General features: G+C 37.2%; 1 pseudogene; it reads left to right on the forward strand.

Moving 5' to 3' along the window:
• The first annotated feature begins 5,271 nt into the window (after positions 1-5,271).
• Positions 5,272-11,407, forward strand: LOC137758904 (dual specificity protein phosphatase 3 pseudogene; annotated as a pseudogene).
• The last annotated feature ends 2,283 nt before the right edge of the window (positions 11,408-13,690 follow it).

Consider the following 13,690-nt stretch of genomic DNA (forward strand, 5'->3'; position numbering starts at 1 on the left):
CCTAAATATAAGACTGGACACTATAAAACTCTTAGAGGAAAACATAGGAAGAACACTCTTTGACATCAATCACAGCAAGATCTTTTTTGATCCACCTCCTAGAGTAATGGAAATAAAAACAAAAATAAACAAGTGGGACCTAATGAAACTTCAAAGCTTTTGCACAGCAAAGGAAACCATAAACAAGACGAAAAGACAACCCTCAGAATGGGAGAAAATATTTGCAAATGAATCAACGGACAAAGGATTAATCTCCAAAATATATAAACAGCTCATTCAGCTCAATATCAAAGAAACAAACACCCCAATCCAAAAATGGGCAGAAGACCTAAATAGACATTTCTCCAAAGAAGACATACAGATGGCCACGAAGCACATGAAAAGATGCTCAACATCACTAATTATTAGAGGAATGCAAATCAAAACTACAATGAGGTATCACCTCACTCCTGTTAGAATGGGCATCATCAGAAAATCTACAAACAACAAATGCTGGAGAGGGTGTGGAGAAAAGGGAACCCTCTTGCACTGTTGGTGGGAACGTAAATTGATACAGCCACTATGGAGAACAATATGGAGGTTCCTTAAAAAACTAAAAATAGAATTACCATATGACCCAGCAATCCCACTACTGGGCATATACCCAGAGAAAACCATAATTCAAAAAGACACATGCACCCCAATGTTCATTGCAGCACTATTTACAATAGCCAGGTCATGGAAGCAACCTAAATGCCCATCAGCAGACGAATGGATAAAGAAGTTGTGGTACATATATACAATGGAATATTACTCAGCCATAAAAAGGAACGAAATTGAGTCATTTGTTGAGACGTGGATGGATCTAGAGACTGTCATACAGAGTGAAGTAAGTCAGAAAGAGAAAAATGAATATCGTATATTAATGCATGTATGTGGAACCTAGAAAAATGGTACAGATGAGCCAGTTTGCAGGGCAGAAGTTGAGACACAGGTGTAGACAATGGACATATGGACACCAAGGGGGGAAAACTGCGGTGAGGTGGGGATGGTGGTGTGCTGAATTGGGCGATTGGGATTGACATGTATACACTGATGTGTATAAAATTGATGCCTAATAAGAACCTGCAGTATAAAAAAACAAACAAAACAACTAATACTAAACTTTCATTAGGTTATTTGTATGGAAATATGTTAATATAAATGTTTCAGACATTACATGAAATTTCTAAAAATCTTATATTTGTATTTGTATGGAAATATGTATGGAAATATGTTAATATAAATGTTTCAGACATTACATGAAATTTCTAAAAATCTTAGATTTGTATTTGTATGAAAATATGTTAATATAAATGTTTCAGACATTAAATGAAATTTCTAAAAATCTTATATGTTCTGGTGTAATGTTATAAGTAATAATCCTAGTTATTACTTTAAAATGTATATCTCAGAAATAACTAATTCTCTTGTCAACTGCATTATTATGAACTTTCATCAAATCTTTAACCGTGGTCATTTTTAAGTCTTTTGTCATTTACAGACAGTTCTGGGTGTACTCTGATGATTTTGCAAATATGTTCTTATAAAAGGGTTTCATCTTCAAGAAATTCATGGAAAAGACTCTGACAAGTACAGGTTTCTGGTAACTGACTGTACTGCTGAACTGAATGAATAAGCATTTTCAGAACTCTAATGAAAAACTGATGAACTCATAAAAGTGCTAACAAAAGATCAAGATGAAAAAAAAAAATTAATTACATGGGACTGAGTGAACTGATGAGGATGAGTATAATTTTTGTGACTTTCTGTCTGAATTAAAAAAAAAAAAAATCCCACAAGGACTCAGAGGCAAAGAATATACAAATCAATTTTCACTGCAAAGTAAAGGAGCTGTTACAGTGGAGGATTACTGGACTGAATGTCAATATTATGACATAGTATGAGTGTGTTTCATGTTTGGTAATTGCAATCATTGTTGCTTTTGTTGTGGTCATCCATGTACAATGCTTGGTGTCAGTCTATTTATCTCTTGTAAAAATAAAATACAGTGTGTGTGTGTGAAAAAAAAAAAAATAACGGACAAATAGTAGTCCACAGGATCTCTGCTGATTATCTTTTCTGTTAATTGTGATACCTTTCCTGAAAAGACCAGGGCTAGGCAGTAGCGTTTAAGTAATAAAACAGAGATTAAAGTGTATTTAGTTAGACAAAAAAAAAAAAAAAAAAAGAAACTCTTTCATAGAAATTTAAATGATGTGTGTTTCAAGTTCTGTTATCTTGGGGGAGTTCACAAAGGTACTTTGGGCTTTTATTTAGGCCTTATACTTTAAAGTTGATGAGTGAAATAGGGTGACTGAACTATAATAGCCTCCATCTTGAACAATCTGATGGGGATAATCCTGATATGTTACTTTCAAAGTAACAGATAGCAGAGTAAGAGACACTGAGAGGAATTTTGGTGTACCAGGAATATATCAGAGGCAGTCTATTTCAGTCTAGATTGTCGTAGCTTTACTGTCTACATTTGATGCACTCCAAGACTTAAGATATTTACTCCAAGCTCATTTTAAAAACAAAAACCCTTCAAGTTTTAGAACCCTTCATAAGTGTGGTTTTAATTAGTCCTGGGAAGTTTAGATGATGTAAAAAATTAGGAAACTCACACTGATGTTCATAATTGACACGTGTATTTGCAGCATAGTTGGATAAATATGTTCTGCTTTATAACTTGGATCAGCTTTCTTTGGGCTGTGCTCCTAGTTTTCTTCACATTTAACTTTAGAGTAGTAAGAGACAGAGCAATTTCTAATCTTTATATTAAAAGATATGGATGAATTTTGATAGTTTTAGTTGGAGTGAGCAAGATGTGGAAAGAATAATGTTACTTAAATACAAGTGTTGTTACTTAAATTTTATGTATTCTTTAAAGAGAAGTTCTTCAGTTCTGAAAGGGAAAAAAATGAAAAAAAAATGACATGAAATAAAAGCAGTAGCAAAGCAATATGAGCAATGGTAGGTCGTGGTGATTAGCTTGTGATACCCAATTTCTTAATTTTCTCTTTATTCCTACCTGTTTCACAGGCTCTATGGATTCCTGTGTGTCTCATCTTAGTGGTATAAACTCAGAAAGAAATTTTAATAGGAATTAGTTTTCAAAATTATTTGGGTATTAAAAATTCTTTGGTGAATTAGGGAAGAATAATTTGGTTTTAGCTGCACGAAAGAAAACAGTAGAATTATAAGATAAAACTCAGGACTTTGAATTATAGAGGTTTTTACAATGTCTAATATCTGGTAATTATTTTCTTTCTGTACACAGATAAAAACTGAGTTTAGATATTTTCCCTGAAGAATACTACTGCTCTTTATACACCATTAAAATAGTGATAATATGTAATTAGGAAATGGAAGAATGTTATGTAATTGGTTAGGTTTATATATTTAAAAAAATGAAAACTTAAAAGAATAAAAATGAGGACAGGGATACAAGTATTTCTCAATTCAGGGGGCAGAGGAAAGACATAAAATATTAATAGTGAGAGATAAATATGTTTAAATATAATATTTATAAATACTATCCGTAAAAGTATTCCACAATACATAGATATTTAAAAAATAGTTCATGCATAGTATAATTTCTTTGGCTGAAGTAATAGCTGAAATGGTGGCTGAATCTTATGTTACTAGCAAAATATCATACTTTTAATCCGAGTTAATTACACAAGGCAGGCCTACCATTTCTGAAATCCTTTATCACTTTTGAAAAATTTGCTTTTTTAATTTATATCATTGTGAAACACTAGCTAGATGATTGTTACATTTCATAATGTTCTACCACTTATTAGCTATAATATACCTTTAAAATTTTCTTTCATCCTACTTGAAAAATGAAATTACAGTACTATCTAATAGGGTTAGAGTGAGAATTAAATGAATTAATACATTTAAAAACACAACACTAAGATGCTCATTAAATAGTATAAATAACTATGAGGTATAATATAAACAATTATTGTTTGTATGAGTCAGCTTCTAAAATGGCCTCCAATGATCCTCACCTCCTGATATTCATCTTCCCAAGTAGTCTCCTCCTTCATTGCACATGAGGATTCTGCTGCGTGACTGTTAGCATTCTGCAAAAGTGATAATATGTCCCTTAGGAGATCATGTGTATCAGACCCTGCAGCCTCCGTCTTGATGGTTCTCTCACTCTGTTGGATCTCTCACTCTGGGAGAAGCAATCTGTCATGTGAAAACTTTATGGAATGTTCTGTGTTCAACAGCAGGCCTAGTCCAGGAGCCATCCTGGAACCAAGGCCTGCTAACAGCCACGTGAGTTAGTTAGAAGCAGATTCTCCAGCCCCATCAGGCTGTGAGTTGACTACAGCTCTGGCCCACAGCTTGACTGCAATCCTCATGAGAGATTGTAAGATAATCAGTGTTTGTTGTTTTAAGCTGCTAAATACTGGAATAGTTTATTATGAGGATAAAAGCTAACACTGAATATTCACCTATTGTGTAAGATACATTGCAGTCATTTTTGCTAAGTTATTTCATACGTAATCTTACCTCCCCCGCAGTATACCAATATTTAAGTTATTATATCTACTTTATGGGTAAAGAAATAGAAATACCTGAAATATACTCATCAAGGTACGCAAGCAGTATCTCCTTTGGGTTTCATCTCTGTGGTGTAAGTGCCTGACACTAAGTTTTGATTGCCAGGGCATCCAGTTCAAAAGACTTCCAGCTTGAATAAACTTATTACCAACTGTATGACACAGCTACTAGCAAGACAACCAGATAAAGAACTAGAACACCCACTCCATGAAGTTCCCCTTTCAGAAAGCCCTGGGTGACATAGGTAACCGGCTGCTTGAGTGACCCCATCTCCATGCTCCTGTGTGCTCATTCCTCCTCTTATGCTTCAAATCAGCCAATAATGAGTGACCTAGAGAAGTCCTAAACACCTTGCTCTTAGACCCAAATAAATGTAGAGCCCCAGGTTCATTCTCTCCCTCTCTCTATCTCTCTCTCACTCTCACTCTCCCTGCTCCTCCCCTCCTCCCTCTCACCTCTTTTCTCCCCCTACTCAACCTCCCCCTTGTGTGGTCTTCAGGCATGCTGTGTGCCCTTCAGGATTTGTGGATAATAAATCTTGTTCCTCAAATTTCCCTGATAGTATTTTGCTAAAGTGCACTCTGTGACCATCATAAGAACCACAAGGGCCGGCCCAGCCACAACATTGACCTCGGAAAGGAAATATCTGTGGGCTTTTCTCCCGGTAACATGGGCCCAGGCGAGTACTGCAGGCATTCCTGGGGCAGAGCATTATCATCAGTGGGCTGGGACGAGCATGCAACTTCCATAGTACAGAGCACACATAACCCCAACATGTTGCTTTTCCCTCCTTAGTATAGCACTACTTTGCAGAGCCTTTAATGATAGAATTGATGTATGCCTCAGTACTTATTGCCTAGAAGTTGTAAAATGAAGAGGAACTTTGCCTAGAGATGCCTGGAGGGAATTTACATGGATTCCTGGACTTGAGAGAATAATCTCATGTCAAATCAAGTGACAGATTAGCTTTAAAGACAGTTTTTTTGTTGTTAATTTTCTATTCTTTTTTTGCATTCAGAGAAGTTTGTCAGGTACTGAGGTGGTAGAATTGCATGAAAGATTCCTTTAGGGTTTCAAAGGTTGTAAATAATTTTCTATAATCAGCTTTTAGATTTGATCCTCCTAGGTGATAGTAAGCAGTAAAAATTATGGGAAGTGAGACTCTGTGAATCGTAATTTTTATTAGTAAAAGGAATAACTTGGAGATGTTCTTATATCTTTTTAATGTTATTCGTCTTAATTATTTTCCAGTAAATTCAACAGTCCTTTGTGTTTGTTGAGAGACAAAGGGAAAATAATATATGTTGTCACTGAAAAAAGTGGGAGGAGATAAATAAGTTTAGATGTTTTGCTCCAGCTTTTCCTGTAATGGAAAATCTGTCATGAGGTAGAAAATGAAGGTGGATGAGTTTTAGTTTCTCTGTATAGAAGTTTATATTGTATCTTTCAGAGGAATGGCTATTTCATTACAGTATTTCAAGTAAAAGAAAAATAATTATTGTTCAAAGTCTGTAGAGTACAGTTGTGCAACCCACTGGTCCTTGACTTTAGAAGTCAAGTCCTCAGGAGTCAAAAACAATTTGATTGAATATGTACCTATCATTAATCATGTGTGTTTTGTAAGTTGATCATTTTTGAGGATTTTGCATACCAACATATCCGGATATTAAAACAAAACAAAACAAACAAAATAAAACCAAAGCAGAAACAAAACCCCAAAATTTAAAATAACTAATACCTTTTGAGAATTTTCTAACTGCCAGAAACTAGGAAAATTGGCAAACTGGTCATCTTTTCAGTACAAAATACAGTTTTGAAAGTTACCTCAAATGTGACAGCCTCATCTTGGCAAGGAGAAACTGCATCTGCCTTTCAAATACCCGCATAAGAATTTCCCCAATATTTCAGCTAGTGTGTTATGACTTTAAAGACAAGTATACCTGAAATTATTAATCTCCTCCCCCTGCCCCCATTGCCCCCTCCACCACCTCCTCTCTCTCCCTCTCTATCTCTCCCCCCTGCCCCATAAATAAAAGTTCCTCCCTGTAAAATATATTGAAGGATTACTTATAAAATGTATAAATAATTTGGGTGGGGTTTAATGAATTTTATAAAATAAACACACCCATGTAAACAGCACCGAAATCAAGACATAGAGCATTACCAGGACTCCTGAAACCCCCAAGTTAACCATTATCCCAAATTCTAATACTGTATATTAGTTTTTAAAGTTTTTGAAATTTTAAAAATAGAATCATATAGGATGTACTCTTTTGTCTTTTTTTCCCCTCTCAGTATTAAAATTGTATATTTGTGGGATTTATCTATCCTGTACATTTCTTTTGTTATATGAAAAATGCATTTCCATTTGCGTTATGTATTGCACTTAGGAGCGTAATATGTGCATCACAGAACATGCATGTCTCCAGCTCTTTTAGACACTGACAAGTAGTTTTCCAAATGGGTTATACCAGTTTATACTCCAACTAGCAAAGTGTCAGAATTCTAGTTGCTTTATAATCTTGCCTATACCTAGTTTTGTCTCACTCTTTGTTTTAGATGTTCTTATGGGTGTGAAGTTAACTCACTGTGATTTTAGTGTGTATTTCCTTGCGCTTTACTTGAGTTCTATTTCATATGTGTATGTGTTACTTGGACATTTTCAGTTGTGAACTGCCTACTCAAGTTTTTTATATATCTTATACTAGTTTGATAGTATTTTTCTTATTAATTTGTAGGAATTCTTTGCATATTTTGAATGAGTTATTTTGTCAGATACATACCCGTATATACATACATACAATAAAAATACTTAACTCTGTGTTGCCTTTTCACTCTATAACATTTTTTCAGAAAAATTCAAATACATTTTATTATATGACATGTCATACTTAGCATCTTAGCAATATCCTATTGTTTTTTAAATTAATTTTTATTGGAGTGTAATTGATTTACAGTTCTGTGTTAGTTTCTGCTGTATAGCAAAGTGAATCAGTTATACATACATATACACCCACTATTTTTTAGATTCTATTCCTATATAGGTCATCACAGAGTATTGAGTAGAGTTCCCTGTGCTATACAGTAGGTTCTTATTAGTTATCTATTTTATATATAGTAGTGTGTATATGTCAATCCCAATCTCCCAATTTATCCCTCCTGTCCCCCCTTTCCCCCTTGGTAACCATAAGTTTGTTTTCTACATCTGTGACTCTATTTCTGTTTTGTAAGTAGGTTCATTTGTACTATTTTTTTAGACTCCACATGAAAGCGATATATGATATTTGTCTTCGTCTGACTTAATTCACTCAGTATGACAATCTCTAGATCCATCCATGTCACTGCAAATGGCATTATTTCATTCTTTTTTATGGCTGAGTAATATTTCATTGTGTGTGTGCGTGTGTGTGTGTGTATACATATATACATATATACATACCACATCTTCTTTATCCATTCCTGCACTGATGGGCATTTAGGTTGCTTCCACATCCTGGCTATTGTAAACAGTGCTGCAATGAACATTGGGGTGCATGTATCTTTTCAAGTTATGGTTTTCTCCAGATATATGCCCAGGAGTGGGATTTCTGGATCATATGGTAGCTCTATTTTTAGTTTTTTAAGGAACCTCCATACTGTTCTTCATAGTGGCTGTACCAATTTACATTCCCACCAATAGTGTTGGAGGGTTCCATTTTCTCCACACCCTCTCCAGCATTTATTGTTTGTAGATTTTTTGATGATAGCCATTCTGACCGGTGTGAGGTCATACCTCATTGTAGTTTTGATTTGCATTTCTCTAATAATTAGTGATGTTGAGCATCTTTTCATGTGCCACTTGACCATCTGTATGTATTCTTCGGAGTTATTGATAACATTTGATGAATAGAATACTTTAATTGTAGTGTCATCTAATTTATTACATTTTATTTATTTTTAAATATCGTTTGTGTCCTGTTTAAGAAATCAAGAAAGTGCTCTTTACTCTAAGGTCATAAAGATATTCTATGTTTTCTTCTAAAAGTCTTATTGTTTTACCTTTCACTTTTAAATCTACAATCTCTCTAGGATTTATATATGTGTGGAATACAGTAAAGGCAAAGATTCATCTTTTTCTCCCATAAAGATATGCAGTTGGCCACAACTCACTGCACTGAAATGTTACTTTTGACATGAGTTAGGTGACCACATCTATGTGAGTCTATTTCTGGACTATTCTATTCCATTGGTCAATTGGTTTATATTGTGCAAAAACTACATTGAATTAATTAGCATAGATTTATAATAGGTCTTAATATCTCATAAGTCCTTCAGTTTTGATAGTTCTCAAGGGTTCATTGCATATTCTTGGCCCTTTGGATTTCCATACACATTTTACAACAAGCATGTTGAATTCATGAACAAACCTTTTAGGATTTTAGTTGGTATTGCAACAAATCTATACATGATTTTTTGAGTCTTCCAGTCCATGAACTTGGATTTCCCTCTATCTATTGTCTTTTAAAAGTTTCTGTCAATATATTTCTTGTTTGCAGAGTAGCAGTCTTGCATACCTCTTGTTTTTTTTCTTAAGTGTTTCAAGTTTTTTGGTGCTTTTGTAAATGGTATCATTTTTTAAATTTAATTTTCTATTTATTTGAGACATATTAATAAAATTAAATTGTATTATACAATTAATACAATTAATTGTAAAAATACAATTAATATTTGTAAAGTAACCTTAAATTTAGTGACTTTAGTAAATTCACCTAGTAATTCTAATAATTTGGCTCTTGGTCCTCTTGTATTTTCTACATGAAAAAACATGCCATCTGCCAATAATGGAAGTTTTATTTCCTTTTTCCTTTTTTTTCAATATTTATGCCTTTTATTTCTTTCAACTGTCTCATCTCTCTGCTTAGGAACTCGAAAACTGTTAAATACAAGTGGTGATAACAGGCATCATTGGCTTATTCCTGATTGCAATAGAAAGTTTTCAATAATTCATCATTAAGATATTTATTGTAGGATCTTTCCAAGATGGTTTTCATTAAGTTATTGAAGTTCCTTTCTATTCCTAATTTTTTGAGAATTGTTATCATGAATGGATGTTGAATTCTATCAAGTGCGTCTAATGTGATGATGGTATTATTTTTCTCACTAATTTTCTACTAATAGGGTAAATTGCATTGATTTTTTTGAATGTTAAATCACTCTTGCTTTCATGGAAAAACGCTACTCATTTGAGGTATATTATCTTTCTTATATATTCTTGGATTTGTTTTGCTAAATTTTGTTTAAGATTTTTGCATTTATTATATTTATGAGAAAACTTAGCCTGCAAATTTTGTTTTTTATAGCATCCCTTTTAAGTTTTGGTATCAAGATTTTTGTTGATCTAATCAAAGAGTTGGTAAATGTGCTCTCTTTGTATTTTCTGGAAGTGTTAGTATAAGATTGGTTTAATTTATTCCTAAAATGTTTTGAAGAATTTGCCAGTATATTCATCTAAGCCTGGAGTTTTCATCATGGGAATGACTTTAATGCTGGATTCAAATTCTTTAATAGATAAGGAACTATTCATATCTTTAATTTCTTTTACTTTAATTTGGTAATTTGTGTTTTTTATGTAGTTTGTCATTTTATCTAAATTATTAAATTTATTGGTATGAAACTTTCCATAATTTTAGTTTATTAACTTTTTATATCTGTAAAGCCTACAGCAAAATCTTCTTTTGGTGCGTTAAATTGGTAATATGTTGGGTTTCTTTTTTCTTGTTAAGTCTTTTGAATTTTTCATCTTTATTAGTGTTTTCAAATAATCAAGTTTTGGCTTTGTCAAATTTTTAAATTTAATTAAATTAAAATTTTAATTAATTAATTTTTTAATTATGTATTTTTTTCTTATGTTAATTGTTTCTGTACTACTTTTTTGGGGTTGATTTGCTCTTTCCTTACAAAGTTCTTTATATGAAAGCATAAATCATTGTGATTTTTTTTTCCTTTATTATTTTCTAACATATGCATTTAAGGCTATACATTTTCCTCTAATCATAATTTTAACTGAATACCTCACGTGTTGATATGTTGCATTATCATTGTCATTTAGTTTACAATTTTTCTAATTTCTCCAGTATAGAAATGTATTATTTAACTTCCAAACAATTGTATATTTTAAGTTAGTTTTTCTTATTGATTTCTAGCATAGTTCCCCTGTGGTCATAGTTTTCTAGCATTGGAAAAATGTCAACCGGCAGGGCCCGGCTGCTGCCTGTCGGACCCGTTCGGGCTCTCGGTGCAGGATCTCAACGACCTGCTCTCGGACGGCAGCGGCTGCTACAGCCTCCCGAGCCAGCCCTGCAACGAGGTCACCCCCAGGATCTATGTGGGCAACGCGTCTGTGGCTCAAGACATCCCCAGGCTACAGAAACTGGGCATCACCCACGTCCTGAATGTGGCTGAGGGCAGGTCCTTCATGCACGTCAATACCAATGCCAACTTCTCCAAGGACTCTGGCATCACATACCTGGGCATCAAGGCCAACGATGCACAGGAGTTCCTCAGCGCCTACTTTGAAAAGGCGGCGGACTTCATCGACCAGGCCCTGGCTCAGAATAACGGCCGAGTGCTCGTCCACTGCCATGAGGGTTACAGCCGCTCCCCGACTCTCGTCATCGCGCATCTTATGATGAGTCAGAAGATGGATGTCAAGTCTGCCCTGAGCACCGTTAGGCAGGACCGTGAGATCGGCCCCAAGGATGGTTTCCTGGCCCAGCTCTGCCAGCTCAACGACAGACTAGTCAAGGAGGGGAAATTGAAACTCTAGGGTGCCCTCACTTCCTCTTCTCTAGAGGTTGGATGGGGTGGGGGGGCCTGGTTGTGGTGTCCCAAGCTGCCATGTTTAGGAAACACAGTGTACCCTGCTCCCAGCATCACCAGGCACTTGCCCACAAGTCTGTCCCAACACAGCCCTGGGCCACTTTCCCCCTGGGGAGCATATAAAGAAGCTTGCTGAGGAGGGCATTCCTGCTCCCTGGTGCCTGCAATTTATGATGTCCTCACCCTGAGGAGGGGGAGCAGAGGGGGGAAGGCCTGTGATGGGCATGCTTCTTCTGGATGACCCAGGGCAAGAGGTCTGTGGAAGTGTAAGGCCTGAGATGCTCACAGGGGCCCCTCCTGACCTCCCCACCGCCCACCCCTGAGCCCTCTCCTGAGTGGGGACCCCGACCCTGTAAAGGAACTATGCAAATGCGGGTCCCTAACCCCCAAACAGTGCCTGTCTCCCCTGTCTCCTCACAGCCGTCCACACCCTGCTCCTAGACAGAGGCACGTCATGAGGTCTGAAGTTAGCTCAGGGTCAGTTGTCCTTGGGTGGAAATCCCCATGAAGAGACTGCATTTTAATGATTTCCTTAGGATTAAAGATACTGAAACAAAGAGACCCTTGAGTGGGCAAATACATGCCCCTGGAGGACTCTCCTAAATCAATCGTTTGAAAAATGTTACTCCTTGGAAGGCTTGAGTTCAGAATCCGCGGCTTTGGGGTACCCGGCTCTCAGGCGTCACTTGGTCGGTTAGAAGAGCAATGCCTTGGGCAGGGTTTTATTTTTCTTTTTTAGAAAACAGGGTGTTGAAACCCAGCCTATTTAAAAACCCCACCATTTGGAGAATTACAAGGGTTTTGTCCTGAATTATAGTGCTGGCGAGCCCAAGCCACTCGTGCTCACTGCTTTTTGTCTCGGTGCTATTGCAAGAACAGGAGGAGGAAGCTGGCCAATTATAGCGCGGGTGCGCACGTGTGTGTGTGTGTGTGTGTGTGTGTGTGTGTGTGTGTGAGAGAGAGAGAGAGAGAGAGCAACACAGCCAGTGGCTGGACAAGCAGGGGGATGAACGGGCCCAAGCTCACATCCTGCCCACTCACAGGTAGTTCTTACAGCTCTCTGCTGCCAGAAAAGGTCCTGGAGCCTTGGCAGCAAAAATGACAGCCAGGCAGAAAGGAAACATGGCGTAACGTCCAAATGGAATCTTTACTGGTGGTAGAGCGAACAAAAAGGGGCAAGCGGTGCAGTGCTGTCATCTTCAGTTTCCCTAATGGCAGAGAGGTGGTCCTCAGCTCTGCCCCAGTGCTTAGCACATAGATGTCTGATAAAAGTTTGTGGAATTAAACTTTTCTTTTTTTTGAGCACCAAATATATGCAGGATGTTGTTCTGGTGGGTGTATCAAGCTCCCAGACTTGGTGGTAGGATCACTTGCAAGGATTTGCAAAGGAGTCTTAGCTGAAAGGAAATAGCAGGGACTTTTGTTGAATATTTAAAATTCAGTTTTAAGTTTCAATTTTGGCAGCGTTATTACTGTATGGAGGTGGGGAATGTGCCTTTTCCAGAGTTGACCAGAAGCTTCCAGCTAGGTTGAGGAGAAGCAGGTGTGCATCCGGCTTCACACCCAGGTGTAATGGTCTCTATCTTGGCAGAAGTAGAAGCAGCACCTCCGCAGCCTGGATGTCCTCTTTGCTTTGTGACCTCAGCAGCCCCGAACAAACTAGAATCTGTCTTCTTTTTCAGACACGAAGCTGCCCCAATAGACCCACCTAAGTGAAATGGCCATCCTCTCCACCGTGTCCCTCACAGTGCTCAGATAACTCTCCCGCTTAATCTGTCTTGATCCTCACAATAACCCTATTAACCTGGTAGGGCTTATTCATGTATTGCTACCTTTAAGAAAAGGAACTGGGGTTCAGAGTGAGTAGGGGTGTGGTGCTCAGGGCTTCCCAGCTCGAAGGCAGAACTGAGGCGAGATTTCAGGTTGGCTGCTCTCTGAAGCTGAATTCTTTCTCTCATAAGACACTCCTCCTCAAGAAATGACCCCGGCCATGTCCATGACCCAGCCCGTGTGCACAAGAGCCAGTTAGCTTTGTGGCCAGAGGACAACTGTTCAAGCTGTGGTGTCAAGGCGGGGCTCTGCTCCAGGACAAGGAAGTAAAAAGCGTGGGTCCCCAACCGGGTCAGAATGTGTGGCTCTTCTTCTAGGAAACATGTAGCATCCGTAAGTCAGAGCTTTCTGCTCCACTTCCGGAAGAGGCCCAGGAGCTGGGGCTGGCTCCCCCTCCCAC

Source organism: Eschrichtius robustus, chromosome 2 (genome assembly GCF_028021215.1).
Source record: "Eschrichtius robustus isolate mEscRob2 chromosome 2, mEscRob2.pri, whole genome shotgun sequence".
Lineage (NCBI taxonomy): Eukaryota > Metazoa > Chordata > Mammalia > Artiodactyla > Eschrichtiidae > Eschrichtius > Eschrichtius robustus.